Below are 14,646 nucleotides of genomic sequence, written 5' to 3' on the forward strand. Positions count from 1 at the left end.
TTATCTTTATTTCCTGATCCTATTCTGATTTCATAGCCTGTAATTTTAGTAGTACTTTTGCTAATATTCTAAATACCTTAATTTCCCTGTTTTCGTTTTATTCATACCTTCCCCCCCATTTTAAAAACCAGATTTATGTTAGGTGCTTCCATGTCCCTACTTTCTCCCTGCCTTCCCAAGTACACATGCTCTGCAGGGCATAGTCATTCAACAGGGCAGGTTGTAACCATTTAAGTTCATTACTCAAGTAGGCATTCCCTGGCAGTCCAGTGGTTAGGACTCGGCACTTTCACTCCCGGGGCTGGGTTCGATCCCTGGTCATGGAACTAATATCATTACCTCAAGCCTCATGTTGTGGCCAAGAAAGAAAAATAAAAACCCAAAAAGTAAATAAATAAATTCATTACTCAAGTGGACCTTCAATTGAAGGTTTTCAATTTTTGAAATAAGTATTTTTCAATCTTCTTCACCATTCTACAACACCTCCCTTTTCACAGTCACCTAGCAGATGCTTTCTACTTCAAAAGGAAAATATGTCACCAGAAAGAATTCATTCAACTCCCCTCCTGTTAAACATAGAAACATAAACATATGCCTACCTCTGCAACTGTTTTTTCCTCATAATGCAGTAAGGAAGTTTTCTTTTCAATTATGTGTATCTCCTATTCCCTCCCACCTTGAAATTTACACAATTTATAATCTAGTTGACTTCTTCTCAACTGTATTATTCTCATCATCTATCCTTCCAACTGCCTCAAACCCACATTTCCCCATTCAGTTGTATTCAGATATAAGGTAAGTTAGCATATGAAGTTTGGGGGAACAATTTTACTTTTAATACTCTATAGGCATTGCTTTATTTAATATATGGTTTTGCTAAGTATTGAAGAGAAGTTTGTAGTCTCTCTGTTTTTTCATTTTTTAAGTTTATGTCTTTTAAGCTTGAATGCTTATAGACAATTTTTTGTGTCACTTTATTTAAGAAAACTTGCTAAGATAGGCCTAATGGTGAGTATGTTAAAAAGCATTTCCAGTCTGCATACATTCCACTGAGAGAATATTTTCCTGTCTTATCTGATTCTGTTCCACTTACTTTGGTCTCATCTTTGTGAATAATATCTGCATGTTGGATTTATGATATCTGCTTGTTGTCCTTTTTTTGGTAGCTTAAAGTTAGTCTCTCATTATTCATTTGATTATCTGCAGTATCAGTTCTGCATTTTAGTACTTCTATTAAGGGTTTTGATTTTGCTGTTGCATCTTTAGTTTTCTTAAGTTTCTTTCTTATCTCATCTGATTTTCTTTACATTTCCTCCTGTTCTTTACTAATTCGTATTTGTTTTTCCTGCTTGATAGAGTCTGTGTTTTTAGTCTATTGATGATCCCCACTATTTCTGGGCATTTTCTTTTAATTCTGAAGTAGATAATTTTCAGAGGTATGATCTTCTTTTGGGCCATCAAGATTATTTTGACTTTCCGTTGATTTATAGTATTTTTACAGGCTGCCAGTTTTTTTCTTTTTACTCACCTTTTTCCAAGGCAAAATATATCCAAACTATGTATGTCCAGCTATATCCTAAGGTGGCTTAGAGAGGCACTGCCATTAGTGTGCTCTTTGTCTCCATCGCTGTGTATAGTTATGGGCATCAAACTTCCCCAAATACCATGTACTTCTGCCAGAGGTAGAACGATTGATGGGAGTGTGTAAAGAAAAGTACTCTGGGTATCCTGCACCAGCATGATAGAAGGATGATCATCTCTGAGTCAGTGGGCAGAAGAGGAGGTGTGAAAGTGTCCCCCATGTTTTCAGGGTTTTTTGTTTCATGAAGTGGAGTCTGGGAGTATAACAAAGAGACAACTGAGATTTCTCTTACTCCAGCTTCATCTGTTTATAGTTAGGAGAGACTCCCTCTTAGACTCTGGGAATGGAATATCTGTTGGAATAAGCTTTAATGGTTACTTTGAGTTTCTGAAATACTTCTAATATTTGAGAAAATAAGCGGCATTCACATTAACTTAGAAATATTTAGTAAACAAACAAAAATAAGCTTGTTCCCTCTGCCTCTGTCATGTTATTCTTTTTTTCCATAGCTGGATACATTATGTCAGTTTTTCTAGAACAGTGGTTCTCAACCTTGGCTACACCTGGGAGATTTAAAAATATTTTGATGGCCACATCCCATACCAGTCAGAATCTCTGTGGGTGGTACCCAAGCATAGGTATTTTTAAAAAATACTCCAGGTGATTCAAATGTGCAACCAAGATTGAGATCCAGTGTTCAAGGAACTTTGCTATTCAAAGTGTGGACCATCACAACGCTATGAGACTAGGTATCAATTACAGGAAAAAAATGTAAAAAATACAAACACATGGAGTCTAAACAATATGCTACTAAATAGCCAAGAGATCACTGAAGAAATCAAAGAGGAAATTTTAAAACCTAGAAACAAATGACAATGAAACCACGTGGACCCAAAACCTATGGGATGCAGCAAAAGCAGTTAAAGTGGGAAGTTTATAGCAATACAATCCTACCTCAAGAAACAAGAAACATCTCAGTAAACAACCTAACTGTAAATCTAAAGCAGTTAGAGAAAGAACAACAAAAAACCCTAGAATTAGCAGAAGGAAAGAAATCATAAAGATCAGATAAGAAATAAATGAAAAATATATGAAGGAAACAATAGCAAAGATCAATAAAACTAAAAGCTGGGTCTTTGAGAAGATAAACAAAATTGATAAACCATTAGCCAGACTCATCAAGAAAAAAAGGCAGAAGACTCAAATCAACAGAATTAGAAATGAAAAAGGAGAAGTAACAACTGACACTGCAGAAATACAAAGCATCATAAGAGATTACTATAGGCAGCTGTACACCAATAAAATGGACAACCTGGAAGAAATGGACAAATTCTTAGAAAAGTGCAACCTTCTGAGTCTGAAACAGGAAGAAATAGAAAATGTAAACAGACCAATCACAAGCACTGAAATTGAAACTGTGATTGATTAAAAATCTTCCAACACACAAAAGCCCAGGACCAGATGGCTTCACAGGCGAATTCTATCAAACATTTAGAGAAGAGCTAACACCTATCCTTCTCAAACTCTTCCAAAATATAGCAGAGGAAGGAACACTCCCAAACTCATTCTATGAGGCTACCATCACCCTGATAGCAAAACCAGACAAAGATGTCACAAAAAAAGAAAACTACAGGCCAATATCACTGATGAACATAGATGCAAAAATCCTCAACAAAATACTAGCAAACAGAATTCAACAGCACATTAAAAGGATCATACACCATGATCAAGTAGGATTTACCCCAGGAATGCAAGGATTCTTCAATATATGCAAATCAGGGCTTCCCTGGTGGCACAGTGGTTGAAAGTCCGCCTGGCGATGCAGGGGACACAGGTTCGTGCCCCGGTCCGGGAAGATCCCACATGCCGCGGAGCGGCTGGGCCCGTTAGCCATGGCCACTGAGCCTGCGCATCCGGAGCCTGTGTTCTGCAACTGGAGAGGACACAATGGTGAGAGGCGCAAAAAAAAAAAAAAAAAAAAAAGCAAATCAATCAGCGTGATACACCATATTAACAAATTGAAGGATATGATATGATAATATGATATGATATGATAATCTCATATGATTATGAGGTTATCTCATATGATATTCTCAATAGATGCAGAAAACGCTTTTGACAAAATTCAACACCCATTTATAGTAAAAACTCTTCAGGCATAGAGGGAACCTACCTCAACATAATAAAGGCCATATATGACAAACCCACAGACAACATTGTTCTCTATGGCAAAAAGCTGAAACCATTTCCTCTAAGAGAAATTTCCTCTTGTTCTTCAGGAACAAGACAAGGTTGCCCACTCTCACCACGATTATTCAGCATAGTTTTGGAAGTTTTAGGCACAGCAATCAGAGAAGAAAAAGAAACAAAAGGAATCCAAGTCAGAAAAGAAGAAGTAAAGCTGTCACTGTTTGCAGATGACATGATACTATACATAGAGATCTAAAGATGCCACCAGAAAACTACTAGAGCTATAATCAATGAATTTGGTAAAGTAGCAGGATACAAAATTGATGCACAGAAATCTCTTGCATTCTTATACACTAACGACAAAAACTCTGAAAGAGAAATTAAGGAAACATTTCCCATTTACCACTACAACAAAAATAATAAAATACCTAGGAATAAACCTAGCTAAGGAGGCAAAAGACCTGTATGCAAAAAACTATAAGACACTGATGAAAGAAATTAAAGGTGATACAAACAGATGGATAGATATACCATGTTCTTGGATTAGAAGAATGACCATTGTGAAAATGGCGATACTACCCAAAGCAATCTACAGATTCAATACAATCCCTATCAATCTACCAATGTCATTTTTCACAGAACTAGAACAAAAATTTCACAATTTGTTTGGAAACACAAAAAACCCCGAATAGCCAAAGCAATTTTGAGAAAGAAAAATGGAGCAGGAGGAATCGGACTCCCTGACTTCAGACTATACTATAAAGCTACAGTTATCAAGACAGTATGTTGATTTTGTGCCAGTAGGCACAAAACAGAAACATAGATCAATGGAATAAGATAGAAATCCCAGAGATAAACCCACACACATATGGTCACCTTATTTTTGATAAAGGGGACAAGAATATTCAATGGAGAAAAGACAGCCTCTTCAATAAGTGGTGCTGGGAAAACTGGACAGCTACATGTAAAAGAATGAAATTAGAATACTCCCTAACACCGTACAGAAAAATAAACTCAAAATGGATTAAAGACCTAAATATAAGGCCAGACACTATAAAACTCTTAGAGAAAAACATAGCAAGAATTCTCTTTGACTAAATCACAGCAAGATCTTTTTTGATCCACCTCCCAGAGTAATGGAAATAAAAATGAAAATAGACAAATGGGACCTAATGAAACCTAAAAGCTTTTGCACAACAAAGGAAACCATAAAAAAGATGAAAAGACAACCCTCAGATTGGGAGAAAATATTTGCAAACGAAGCAACTGACAAAGGATTAATCTCCAAATTTTACAAGCAGCTCATGCAGCTCAATATCAAAAAAACAAACAACCCAATCCAAAAATGGGCAGAAGACCTAAACAGACATTTCTCCAAAGAAGATATACAGATTGCCAACAAACACATGAAAGGATGCTCAACATCACTAATCATTAGAGAAATGCAAACCAAAACTGCAATGAGGTATCACCTCACACTAGTCAGAATGGCCTTCATCAAAAAATCTACAAACAAGAAATGCTGACAAGGGTGTGGAGAAAAGGGAACCCTCTTGCACTGTTGGTGGGAATTTAAATTGATACAGCCACTGTGGAGAACAGTATGGAGGTTCCTTAAAAAACTAAAAATAGAACTACTGTACGACCCAGCAATCCCACTACTCGGCATATACCATGAGAAAACCATAATTCAAAAAGAGTCATGTACCACAATGTTCATTGCAGCACTATTTACAGTATCCAGGACATGGAATCAACCTAAGTGTCCATCTACAGATGAAAGGATAAAGAAGATGTGGCACATATATACAATGGAATATTACTCAGCCATTAAAAGAAACGAAATTGAGTTATTTGTAGTGAGGTGGATGGACCTAGAGTCTGTCATACAGAGTGAAGTGAAAGAGAAAAACAAAAACTGTATGCTAACACATACATATGGATTCTAAAAAAAAAAAGTGGTTCTGACGAACCTAGGGGCAGGACAGGAATAAAGATGCAAACGTAGAGAATGGACTTGAGGGCACAGGGAGAGTTAAGGGTAAGCTGGGATGAAGTGAGAGTGGCATGGATTTATATACACTACCAAATGTAAAATAGATAGCTAGTGGAAAGCAGCCACATAGCACAGGGAGATCAGCTCGGTGCTTTGTGACCACCTAGAGGGGTGGGATAGGGAGGATGGGAGGGAGACGCAAGAGGGAGGGGATATGGGGATATGTGTATACATATAGCTGATTCACTTTGTTATACAGCAGAAACTAACACAACATTGTAAAGCAATGATACTCCAAGGACACTGGAGCAGGAATAGCACAAGTACCTATTATGGTTGGACTCAAGTAGCAGAAGTGAGAGAAGTGGCTGGACTAAAACAAAAGGGAGTGGTAAGGATATGATGAATGAGGGTGTAAACTGTGTAATGGCATTCATGGTCAAAAACATTTAACTACTGCTCTTTATAAAGAAAATAGGTCAGAGTCAGCTGAAAGGCTGGGACTCAATGACAAGGGATTAAGTAGAAGAAAAGATAACTTTAAAATGTTCTTATGGAATAAAGAATGTTAAATATTAAAAAGAAAAGAAGTGTGGTCCATGAGCCAGCAATATTAGCATCACATTTGAGCTTGTTAGAAATGCAGAATCTCAGGCCCCATCCGGGACCTCTTGAATCAGAATCTGTGTATTAGCAATAACTTTTGGTAACTTATATGCACATTAAAATTGGACAAACTCTAGAATATTGCTTGTCAAATCTTGTTGCATGTTAGACTCATCTGAGGAGCTTTTAAAAAATATTGATGCTCAAAGGCTTTAATTAATCTTGGGTGTTTTCCTAGGCCATGGTATTTTTAAAAAGTATCCCAGATGATTTAATATCCAGATAGGATCAAGAGCCATTGATCTATCTTAAGAAAGTCCTGCCTCTTTATTTGGGAAACTTGGCCATAAGCCAGGTAGCCCAGATTCTGCCACTGATGTGTCAGCCACTATTTTCGGACGCCACCTATTCCTTCCTCCACCAACCATCTGAGTATCTGTATTGCCATTTAGACCTAAGATCTGTTTTATCAGGGACAAAGGTTTGGCACCCTAGTAGTCGCTAAGCAGTAGAACCTCCTATATTTCACTTTTTAAAGTTTCTTCAGGACTAATAATCTGCCTATGTTCCTATTCCACAGTCAGTTTAAGTGCCTTGATAATCAAGTACTCAGTTACATGCTGAGACTGAAACCATGTTATGAACACCATCCCACTTGATCTGGCCTTTGATACTCAGCATAGTATGAATATATGAGATTACTATGCTGAAGCCTTCGAAGAAAAATTTTGACGACTTAGGAATACTTATTTTACTTGGAAAGATTTCAAAGAAAATCTTTGGAAGACATTCCTACAGGTGCTTTAAAATTATAAATAATTCAACTTCCAAAGAGGTATGAGATAGAGGAGAATGTAAAGAAGCGTTAGGTTCCTCTGCTGGGATCCTGGAGCTTTTATATTGTAAATTAGAGTATGGGTTTATGAAGACACGGAATAATTTGGACCCATGTTTCTGGAGCAAGGATCAATTTAACAAAAAGATTTTAGTGTAAATGTTTGAATTTTGGCACTCAAAAATGTTGTCATTCCAATATACGAGAAACATCCACAGAATCCCACTTTATTATATGACCCAATCATGTAAGGCAGTGTTGTTAGGAACTTGGTTGTATCAGTGCTGCATCCAGGGAAAACTGAACAGGCCTTACTGTAGCCAAAGAGATTATGCTCATGTCACAGGCCTGCAATGGCTGGGTCTAGTCCACCAGATCCCATGGTTGGAATGTGATTTCTAGGTGAGTCCAAAGATAGACCCAGCTTTTTGACTGTGTTGTAATGGTGGTGGTGATACTTTGATTATACAAAACTTTTGATGCCTGCAAATAAGTTCAACCTACTTTTGTTACTGCACTTAACAAAATTGTATAAGATTGTGATTATTAATTTTTCTTCCTACTGTAATCAATTCCCTGAGGACAGAATACTGCTAAAACTTTGCATCTTATTTTTAATATTGTCTTTCATTCACTATATATATATATATATATATATATATATATATATATTTTATTTTATTTTATTTTATTTTTTTTTTTCGGTACGCGGGCTTCTCACTGTTGTGGTCTCTCCCGTTGCGGAGCACAGGCTCCAGATGCTCAGGCTCAGCGGCCATGGCTCACGGGCCTAGCCGCTCCGCGGCATGTGGGATCTTCCCAGACCAGGGCATGAACCCGTGTCCCCTGCATCGGCAGGCGGACTCTCAACCACTGCGCCACCAGGGAAGCCCCACCTTATATAATTTTAAATTATATTTTAAACCGGGAACATGGTTGAGTTGTTTAAAAATAAGTTTGAAGCATTAGCTTGAAGTCAGTGAAAATATAAAAGATAATGAGAGAAATACAGAACCCTTTAATGTTAATTTTCTCCTCAGCCTCCCAACAAAGAATGTAACAGGAGAGATGACAAGAGTATATAAATTATAATTAATCTATAAGCACTAGAAATAAATCTTAAAGACATCTGTTTTATTAAATGCTTATTTAAAATATGGTACTCAAAGGTACTGTATAAATTAGCGCAACCCTTGAATTAGACCTGGGATTTTTCCATTCTTAGATGATAAATTGTGTACACATTTTAGGAAGAATGAAGCAAATACAGAAAACATAACTTCAGATCTGTTTATTGATGGCAAAATGTCATGTTCCTATTTAACTCCCAATTGGCTGATATATAAGAATATCAATGAGTTTTTAAAAAATTATTTTATGTAAAGGATAACACAAGTATTTATGAATGTTAAAACATTAAAACGGGGGCTTCCCTGGTGGCACAGTGGTTGGGAGTCCGCCTGCCGATGCAGGGGACACGGGTTCATGCCCTGGTCTGGGAAGATCCCACATGCCGCGGAGCAGCTGGGCCCATGAGCCATGGCCGCTGAGCCTGCGCATCCGGAGCCTGTGCTCCGCAACTGGAGAGGCCACAACAGTGAGAAGCCCGCGTACCGCAAAAACAACAACAACAACAAAAACACATAGAAACATAAGCGTACAGCTCAATGATTTATGACAAAGAAACATCTGTGTAAATATTGTCTTGGCTAGCACTCCAGAAACCCCCTTTGTCCTCCCTCCCAGTCACTACTCTCTCCCTTCTCCCCAAAAGGATCTCTAGTCTGTTCTTACATTGGGTGTTTTGCCTGTTTTTGAACTTTTAATAAACGAAGTCATATAGGAGGTATTTGTGTCTCTGTTGTTCAACATTGTGTTGTTAGTGGGATTCACCAATGTTTTTAGCTGTAGCTTTGGTTTATTCATTTTCGTTATTGTACAGTGCTCATTTGTTTGTATATACCATGCATTCTACTATTAATGAAAATTAAGGTTATTTAATTTTTGGAGATACTATGAAGATCAGTGCTGTGAACATTTTTGTATATGTCTCTTGGTGCACATATGCGTTTCTCATACCTAGGAATGGAATTATTTGTTACTGAGGCATAGGATATGTGTATTTCAACTTTAGTAGATAATGCCAAACAGTTTCCAAAATAGGGTGCGTATTAACACTTTCACCAGCAAAGTGTGAGAGCATATGTTGTTTTACATTCTAACTACCACTTGACAATTTCATTCTACTAACATTAACCATCTAATGAGGGGCATAATGGTATGTCATTATCTTAATTTGCATTTCTTGATTACCAGTGAGGTTGTGTAACTTTGCATGTGCTTTTTTGGCCATTTGGATAGCCTCTTCTATGAAGTGCCTATTCAGGTCTATGCTTGTTGGTTTTTTTTTTTAATTGGATCATTTATTCTTTTTGATTTGTAGAAGTTCTTTATATATTATGGACATAAGTCTTTTGTTGGTTTTTCATGTTTCAATTATCTCACATTTGTGGCTTATCTTTTCACTCTTTTAATGGTGTCTTTTGATGTATCTACAAATTCCAGAAGAGGATACTAAGAGGCTGAGACCCTTATTCCCTAGTGCAGCTTTCTCCACACTGTAATTTATTTCCATTATATATTTTACTAAATACAGAAACAGAACCTTATCTTAATCTATCATAGTCTTAGCTACAGTCTGTATTACAATGATCTATGTTTTCAGTGGCTATCTTAAAAATAAATAAAATATCTATCAACATAGGAGAAATATTTATGCTTAGAAAAATTATTTCTGATTGTGATATTACTATAATTTACATGATTTATGTCATGCAATTTTAAGTTGCATAAATATTTAAAAAGTCATTGAATAACACATTTTGAATATTTGCTGTATTGAAACATAATCTGAGCCTCTCTTTAAGACATTAAAAGTACATTGATGGGATGATCATAAAAAGACTTTTGTGAGCATAAACTAATACCTATAAAATCATTTCTACTCTAAAGAATGAAAAGCCAGATACACGGAGTCATATATTGTTTAAAACCCAAATAAAATACCTCTTGTCCATGAATAGATTATCCTATGTTAATAAATTATTATTTTCTATGCTGTTATCATTGTGTCTTCGAGAAGTCTTTTAAACATATGATGCCCTACCTCACTCAGACTTTCAAATCCTCTTTATTCATAACTATGAGGGTCTTATTTCCTCATGTTTATTTAATAACTATGTTGTGATGAGTGATCCTCATGCTTTATTAGGGGAAATACTAATAAGTCTTAAATGCAAGCTTCCTGCACATAGTACTTGAGTTTGGGGGGGTTGGATGTATGGTAAGTGTTATAGATACCCAGATTACTGATGCAGAGTAAACTGAAAGAAGTCATTGAAAACAGTGATGAGAGAAATTGTTTCAAAAGCATGAGAAACATAATACCAATGTTGAGGCATGGCTACTCTGGGATTTGGTTTCTGACAAGTGAGTGAGTAGTTAGAATAGGCTGTCATGAAACACAAAACTGCTATGTCTGGTCACACTGGGTAGGTCTAATAGAAAAATTTAATTGATTTCTTAGTGTAACTCTAAAATTGCAACTTATGCTCTTTTTTTTTTACGGCTGTTTGAAGCACTGACTTTATTTATTTTTTAATTAATTTATTTATTTTTTTTGGTCCAGAAGAACCAGCCACAGAAGTAACAGGCTGTCAAGAAGCATTTCATTTGACTCTGATGTGATTGGGTTTAGTATATATTACTATCACCCAGATAGTATACTTTTAGGAAAAATATAATACTAGCTTCTTATTTCAGATAAATTAAATCATAAATGCATATGCTGCACTGTGATTTCCTTAAGTACATTTCATATTTATGGAAATCCATCAGTCTCATTTCAAACTCAACATTCATGTTACATCTAGGAAATTTGCATATTCTTTTGAAGAGGCTCTTAAGCAGGAGACATGGCTATTGACTCAATTCTTATTCATTTTGCTATAAAATTTAGTTTGACAAATTTCTCAAAATATTTGGCAATAAACCATATCTCATATATTAATATTCTAAAAAAGAAATGCTTTACTAATGCCTGCAGCAAATATGCTATATAAAAGTAGTTTATTTTTCCTTTCTTATAATTTCTTGAATATATGTAATCATATATAAGATACACTGCTGCACATTGGTGGGAACAATTAAACAATTTAAAAACTGAGATGCCCTGTATTTTAAGACTTTATTTCTTGGCCCAGAGATAAACCCACACACATGTGGTCACCTTATCTTTGATAAAGGAGGCAAGAATATACAATGGAGAAAAGACAGCCTCTTCAATAAGTGGTGCTGGGAAAACTGGACAGCTACATGTAAAAGAATGAAATTAGAACACTCCCTAACACTGTACACAAAAATAAACCCGAAATGGATTAAAGACCTAAATGTAAGGCCAGATACTATAAACCTCTTAGAGGAAAACATAGGCAGAACACTCTATGACATAAATCATAGCAAGAGCCTTTTCCTCCCACCTCCTAGAGAAATGGAAATTAAAAACAAAAATAAACAAATGGGACCTAATGAAACTTAAAAGCTTTTACACAGCAAAAGAAATCATAAATAAGACGAAAAGACAACCCTCAGAATGGGAGAAAATATCTGCAAACGAAGCAACTGACAAAGGATTAATCTCCAAAATTTACAAGCAGCTCATGCAGCTCAATATCAAAAAAACAAACAACCCAATCCAAAAATGGGCAGAAGACCTAAATAGACATTTCTCCAAAGAAGATATGCAGATTGCCAACAAACACATGAAAGGATGCTCAGCAACAGTACTCATTAGAGAAATGCAAATCAAAACTACAATGAAGTATCACCTCACACCGGTCAGAATGGCCATCATCAAAAACTCTACAAACAAGAAATACTGGTGTGGAGAAAAGGGAACCCTCTTGCACTGTTGGTAGGAATGCAAATTGATACAGCCACTGTGGAGAACAGTATGGAGGTTCCTTAAAAAACTAAAAATAGAACTACCATATGACCCAGCAATCCCACTACTAGGCATATACCCTGAGAAAACCATAATTCAAAAAGAGTCATGTACCACAATGTTCATTGCAACTCTGTTTACAATAGGCAGGCCATGGAAGCAACCTAAGTGTCCATCAACAGATGAATGGATAAAGAAGATGTGGCACATATATACAATGGAATATCACTCAGCCATAAAAGAAACGAAATTGAGTTATTTGTAGTGAGGTGGATGGACCTAGAGACTGTCATACAGAGTGAAGTAAGTCAGAAGGAGAAAAACAAATACTGTATGCTAACACATGTATATGGAATTAAAAAAAATGGTTCTGAAGAACCTAGGTGCAGGATAGGAATAAAGACGCAGACATAGAGAATGGACTTGAGGACATGGGGAGGGGGAAGGGTAAGCTGGGATGAACTGAGAGAGTGGAATGGACCTATATACACTACCAAATGTAAAATAGACAGCTAGTGGGAAGCAGCCGCATAGCACAGGGAGATCAGCTCGGTACTCTGTGTCCACCCAGAAGGGTGGGATAGGGAGGGTGGGAGGGAGACACAAGAGGGAGGAGATATGGGGATATATGTATATGTATAACTGATTCACTTTGTTATACAGCAGAAACTAACACACCATTGTAAAGCAATTATATTCCAATAAAGATGTTTTTTAAAAAAGCCTTTATTTTTTAGAGCAGTTTTAGGTTTACATGAAAATTGACAGGAAGGTACAGAGGTTTCCCATATACTCCTTGGCTCCACACAGGTATAGCCACCCCCATTATTAACGTCACTCACCAGAATGGTACATTTTTTTTACCAAGGATGAACTTACATGGACACATCATAATCATGCACAAAACCATAGTTTACTTTAGGGCTCACTCTTGGTGTTGTATGTTCTATGGGTTTGGACAAATGTGTAACGACATATATCTGTCATTATAATATCATACAGAGTATTTAAAATCCTTTGTTATCAGCCTATTCATCCCACTCCCACCCCCAGCAACCACTGATCTTTTTACTCCCTCCAGAGTTCTCCAGAATGTCATATAGTTAGAAATATATACAGTATATTAGAAATATAGAAATAGAAATTTCTACATATAGAAATCATACAGTATGTAGCCTTTTTAGATCAGCTCCTTTCACTTACTAATATACATTTAAGATTTCTCCATGTCTTTTCATGGCTTACTATCTCATTTATTTTTAGCATTGAATAATATTTTATTGTCTGGGTGAATCATAATAGATTTATCCATTCACCTACTGAAGGACATCTTGGTTTCTTCCAAGTTTTGGCAACTATGAATAAAGCTGCTGTAAACATCTGTGTGCAGGGTCTCTTGGTGGGCTTAAGTTTCAACTCCTTTGGGTAAATACCAAGGAGTGCAATGCTCTACCATATAGTAAAAGTATGTTTAGTTTTGTAAGAGACTGCTAAGCTGTCTTCCAAAGGAGTTATACCATTTTGCATTCCCAACAGCAGTGAAAGAGAGTTCCTGTTGTTTCACATCCTTGCCAGCATTTGGTGTGGTTAGTGTTCTGGATTTGGGGCATTTTAATAGGTGCATAATGTGAAAATACCAGGTGTTTTACTGGAATAACATTGAATTTATAAGATGGCTTTCCACTATTGGGCTTTCCCATTAATATAAACCTACTCATTTATTTAGGTCTACTTTTACATCATTCAATAAAGTTTTATAATTTTCATCACCAATGTATTGATTGAACAACACATTTACTAGGTAACCCAGCAATCCTACTCCTAGGTATTTGCCCTAGAGAATAAAAACTTATGTTCACACAAAAACCTGTACAAGAATACTTATAGCACTTCTATTCACAATTGAAAAAATTGTAAACTAAATACCCTTCAGTAAGTGAATGGATAAGAAAACTATGGTACATTCCTGCAATGGACTATATTACTCAGCAATAAAAAGAAGGAATTACTGATACATTCAGTGACACAGATATATCCCCAAATCTCAAAGGCATTATGATAAGTGAATAACAAGTGTCTCAAAAAACTCTACATTGTTTGTTTCCATTTATATGGCATTCTGGAAAAGGCAAAACTATAGCAGTAGGGACCAGATTAGTGGTTGCCAGGGGTTAGGAGAGGGATAAGGTTGTGACTACAAAGAAGCATCACAAGGGAGTTCTTTGGTGAATTATATTCAGCACAGTTTTAGTATAAGTGAATTTTATCGTAGTCTACTCTTATGAATATTACCATAAAATGTAGCATATGTGATGAAAGAAAATGTGTGTGTATAAGAGAGATGTAGAAATAGTTTCCATGATGTTATATGTAATCCAAAATAATCATCACATTTTATTTTATCTTTGATAATATAGATACATTACATATTTACA

At 36.1% G+C, this 14,646-nt stretch overlaps 1 protein-coding gene across 12 annotated transcripts in view; it reads left to right on the top strand.

The window, feature by feature from the left end:
* The window catches only part of SLC4A10 (solute carrier family 4 member 10), a 303,415-nt gene that overhangs the window by 145,442 nt on the left and 143,327 nt on the right, over positions 1 to 14,646 (top strand). The window lies entirely within an intron of this gene.

Source organism: Kogia breviceps, chromosome 2 (assembly GCF_026419965.1).
Source record: "Kogia breviceps isolate mKogBre1 chromosome 2, mKogBre1 haplotype 1, whole genome shotgun sequence".
NCBI lineage: Eukaryota > Metazoa > Chordata > Mammalia > Artiodactyla > Physeteridae > Kogia > Kogia breviceps.